Source organism: Notamacropus eugenii, chromosome 1 (assembly GCF_028372415.1).
Source record: "Notamacropus eugenii isolate mMacEug1 chromosome 1, mMacEug1.pri_v2, whole genome shotgun sequence".
Classification (NCBI taxonomy): domain Eukaryota; kingdom Metazoa; phylum Chordata; class Mammalia; order Diprotodontia; family Macropodidae; genus Notamacropus; species Notamacropus eugenii.
In genome coordinates, this window is record NC_092872.1 from 615030165 (window position 1) to 615035515 (window position 5351).

A 5351-nucleotide genomic window follows, 5' to 3' on the forward strand; every position below is an offset into this window, starting at 1 on the left:
ATTGAGGGGGGGTAGTTCTTTCCCTGAAGGAATTTACATTGTAAAAAAAGAGACAACACACAACTATGTGCAAATAAATCCTGTAGCTCTATGCTGAAGGATAAATTGGTCCTTCCAACTTTTAATCATAATTTTATTGTTGTCATTTTCAGTCATGTCCCAACTCTTTGTGACCCCATTTGGTATTTTCTCAGCAAAGATACTGGAGTGGTTTCCATTTCCTTCTCCAGCTCATTTTACAGATGAGGAAACTGAGGCCTAGGGTCACACAGCAGTGAGTTTCTGAGGTCAGATTTGAAATCAAGTCTTCCTGGTTCCAGGCCCAGCATCCTATCCCCTGTGCCACCTAGCCTCCCCAATCATAATTACAGAGATGCTATTTTCATTTGTGTTATTAACACACTATTACCATGGCTAGACCATGATGAATGGGACACTTTTCTAAATAGCTCAATTCAGTTTAAACAAACCAACATTTGTTTTCTTCTAGCAAGACACAGAAGATCCAAGTAGAAAAAAGATAGACCCTGATCTTCAAGGAAGGTCACTTCCAGATCTCTTATCAAGGAAGGATGACCTACAGGGATAAGTATAGTAAAAGATAGGAAACATAACTGAAAGATTCTCATACAAAATAACCAGTCTCCATTTCATAGGCAAGAAGAAGCAGGTACCAAGGAAAAGGAGAAAAGGGGACAGACTGGCTCCCCAGCTGCTTCTCTAGCATATTAAACACTCCTGCTTTCTTAATTTTCCATCCCCCACCCCCTTAAGTGGTGATTAATGAAGCCTGCCACAGGCCTGATCCCTTCTAGCCACCTGACTTCAGCTAGTGGGGTCCCTTGGAGAGACTGAGAGCAGCTGTCAGCTCCCTGCTTCCGGCCTGCACCGAACAAACATTAGCCAGGAGTCCCTCCCTCTATCCCTCTAGGGCCCAGCCTAGGACTGGCAGATGTGAAGCTGCAGAGATTATGCAGCCTGGAGGGCAGCAGACCTATTAGAGATGGCAGGTTATTTGCACTTCAAAAGGGGGCCTCCCCAATAGTTCCTCACTCCTGGGACTTTGGGCAGACAGCGAATTTTTGATTTTCCCTCAGAACAAATCCAGATTAAGTCACTGGGAGTGAGTTATGTACCCAAGTCTCCACCCTCTTAGACCCCCGGCTGCTTTTACACTCTTTGGAGGTGAAAGTTAACACACTGGGTCTCCCTTCAGTCTTTATTCAATAGTGACTGTTAATCTAAGGCAGGTTGCCTCTTGCCTCTTGGAGATGTAAGAGGGAAAGGTTCTGAGTGGGCCAGGCACTTTACAAATATCTCATTTGATGCTCACAGTGACCCTGTGAGGTAGGTGCCTCATTTTATTAGCCTCATTTTACGACTGAGGAATCTGAGGCAGAAAGAGTTTCAGAAACTCATTCAGGTCACATAGCCAAGAAGTGTCTAAAGCTGGCTGGGGTAGGGAAGAGCTGAGTCCCCACAAAGCCAACCTAGAGAAGTGAAAAGAAGCCAGACTTGGAGTTAAAAGGGGGTTTAAATCTGGGCTCTGCCTCTTTCAACCTGAAAATTTTAGATAAGCTTCTGCTTCAGCTTCAATTTACCCACCTTTAAAATGAGGGAGTTAGTTGAGATGACTTCTAAGGTCACTTCCAGGTCTCAGATATAAACTCCATTTCTCCCAGCCCAGATCAGCACCTCCTGAGCAGACCACTGGGGGAGTGGGAGGGGAAAGCCCTCATTCCCCAGGGAAAGTAATCAATTCAGTTTTGAAACTCCTGCCATAGGTTCTGAGATGGCTTGATTGATGAATGGGCGGGTACAAAATCAACTATCCTACTGTATCTAGCCCAAAGTCCTCCACCTGGCTCACTTTATCTTCTAGGCATCACTGCAGACTCCCTTAAAACTCCACCCTTACTTTTGTATCTGTATACTCAGGGGCTAGCAGTGCCTAGTACACACTAAATGCTTGACAAAGGGTTTTGTTTGGTTGGTTCTTTTTGTTGTTGTTTAATTCATTCATTCATCCTCAGATTTCAAAGGTTGTATTAGTATAGAATCATCCCAAGGCACAGATACTAATAGGTTGATTTAAGCCAACAAAAATTTATCCACCAACTACTATGTGCCAAGCACTGTGCTAACAAAAGCAGTCCCTGGTCTTCTGAAGGAGTACATGTGAACTGTGAATTTTAAGAAATTATCATCTGCCTAGATAAAGTTTCCCTCAGTTTCCTCAAATATAAAAGGATAATAATAGCACGGAAATGGCAATAGAAAGGTCAGAGGTTTGATTTCCGTGTTTAGCTGGTGGAGAAGGCAGTAGTGCTAGGTAAGGAACTGGTTGTTTAAAGAAACATCGATATGTATGTCCAAATCCACTAGTGTGAGGGCAGAAAATGAAGAGGGGAGGTTTTAGGAAGGAAAGAGCATGAGTATACTAGATATCCATAACAGCTACCAGAATGTTGATTGATAAACATGAATTGATGAGGAGAAATTAACAGTGGTGGTAGAGAAAAAGTCTAGAGATAACAATGGGGAGTAAAGAGCATTTTAACTGCTCCACTTTCACCATTGAACCCAAGGGTATAAGTGATAGTGCAACCAGTTCTAAAGAGTGGTCAAGGAAGCTGTGTCATCTGGTGGGATGTAAGTTTGTTATTTATGGAGTGGGAATTTCAGGGAGCTCAGTAGAAGGGGTAGGAGATCTCATTTTATTTTGAAGTCAGTGGGATCAGCTTGAGAGAAACAGAAATAAGGGAATGTGTAGTGGGGGCACAAGAAACTAGGTTTATGCAAGAAAAGTTGGGATGCAGAGGGCATTCATGGGGTGGGAGTATGTTAGTTAATCATTGAGGAATGAATTCAAGCAGCTTATCATCCCCATCTCCAGAATGCCAGGCAGCTAGTGAAGGTGGGACAAGCTAGAATGGAGAGAAGAGTAATCAGTGAGGCTGGGCCTTCTCACAATATGAAGTTCCAGGCAGGAACTCACAAATTATTAAATAGTTTTGTCCCAGAGCCCAGGCACTGGTGTACAACTGGAAAGGGAGTAGGGTATCCAAAGGGGAAAAGAAAGACATGTAGAGAAGTAGTAGACTAGGAGGGCTAAAGAAATAGTTGATCCAGACAAGACCCTTCTCCCAAAGTCAGTCTCCAATGGCAGTAAGTTATTGAGTACCTAAGGTGGGTACTCAGGGCCAGGGAGATCCAGAAAAAATAAGACACAGTTCCAGCTACCTTCAGTAACCCCTAAAGGTTAACATACAAAATTCCCATCAGATTAAGAAAATAGGAGAAGGAAGAGAAAAGGAGCAAGTATTTTTATAGCACCTACTATGTGCCAATGGCAAGTGGTGCAGCGGATAGAGTGCCAGACCTGAAGTCAGGAAGACTCAGACACGTCCTAGCTCCAAACTCCATAAGGAAAGGAGGCCAAATGATTTACCTAAGGTCAAAGAGTTTAGTGAATGGTAGAGCAAAGTTGGACAAAAACAAAAGCTCCTGTCCCCTAACTCCCAGCTCAGTGACATTTCTATTATTACATCACAATGCATCCTGGACAGAGCCAGAAGTCCTTTCCTCTGGACCTGTACCAAAATGGTATGATTTGAAACTTGGTTTGGGTAAGGACTGTCTGGGGAGGTTTATTTCTACCCAGTCCTCATCCGGGGCATCATTCCTTCTGAAAGAGGGGAAATGGGATGGAGGGAGGTGTGGATTATGCCTATCATCATCTGCCTTTCCTCCTCCTATGCTGTTCAAAGAAGCTGGAGAAAATCAAGAAACCATGCTGACTGAGTCCATTATAAATTTTTACTACATAATTTCAGTTGGGCTTTTATTTTGGCAAGACAATGTTTTTACACTTCCCTAATTAATTCACGACCTCATCCACCATAGTAATTTTTCCAATCAATTGTTTTTCATCTTTCCTCAAACCTGCCATGGCTCCCCCATACCCTGCCCTCTCAGTTGAGAGCCTTGCTTCATATTTTGCTGAAGAAAAAATTGAGGCCATTAGCCAAGAGCTCCCTCTTCTCACCTCATATTCATCTCACATCATTCAAATACCTTTATCCTGTTTCACCTGTCTCACATAATGAGGCAGACTTTCTTCTTGCCAAGGCTAACCCCTTTACATCCACAAATTATTCCATTACAACCAATCTTCTCCAACAGATTGTCCCCTCTGTCATCCCTATTCTCTTAACTTCACTCTCTTCCTGTCTACTAGTTGTTTGCCTATTGCTTACAAACACTTCCATGTCTCCCCATCCACAAAAAACTCCTGTTTAATAAATACATCATCACTAGCTAACATCTCATATCTCCCCTCCCTTTTGTGGCTAAATTGGGGGAGGCCATCTACCACCAATCCCTCTAATTCCTTTGCTTTGACTCTTTTTAATTTTCTACAGTATGACTTCTAACCTCATCCTTCAAATGAGATTGCACTTTCCAAAGTTACCCATTATCTCTTAATTGCCAAATCTACTGGACTTTTTTCAATCCTCATCTTTCTTCACCTCTCTTTAGGCTTTGATACTGTTAAATACCTTCTTCTCCTTGATACTGTATTCTCTCTGGGCTTCCATGACACTTCTCTACTCTGGTTTTCCACCTGCATATCTGACTACCACTTCTCAGTTTTCTTCGCTAAATCTTTATCAAGGTTATGTCTTCGAATGGTGGCTGGTGCCTGAGCTCTTCAGTTATCTTCTGTTCTCCTTCTATATTATTTTGCTTTCATGAGTTCTCATAGATTTAATTATACCCTCTGTGCTGATGATTCTCAGATCTACTTATCCAGCCCTAACCTCTCTCTAAATCTCCAGACTTGCAAATGCCTATCTCAAACTGAATACTCCACAGACATTTTAAACCGAACATGTCTAAAACTTACATCATTATGTTTCCTCCCAAACCTTTCCCTCTTCCTAACTCCTCTGGGACAGCATCATTTTGGGAGCACTGATAGCCTCTAGGCACCCAGTCAGAGATGTGAAAGCACTGAAAGGATATGATGACAGAAACTTAGGCCAGACACCCACTCCCACCACCACCCCAACCCAGAGGTGCACAGAACCCAGCACTAATAGAAAATCTAAAGTCAAAAAGTAGACTGGAATAACAAATAAACAAACAAAAGTAATTGACCATAAAGAGTTACTGTGGTGACAGGGAAATTCAAGACATAAACACAGAAAAAGACAACTAATTTTTTTTAAATCTTCAAGTACAATCTGAAAGATAAATGCAGCATGGACACACATCCAACAAGAATTACTGGAAGAATTAAAGTAAGAGCTAAAGAAAGAGCTAAAAATGATTTTTAAAATGAAATT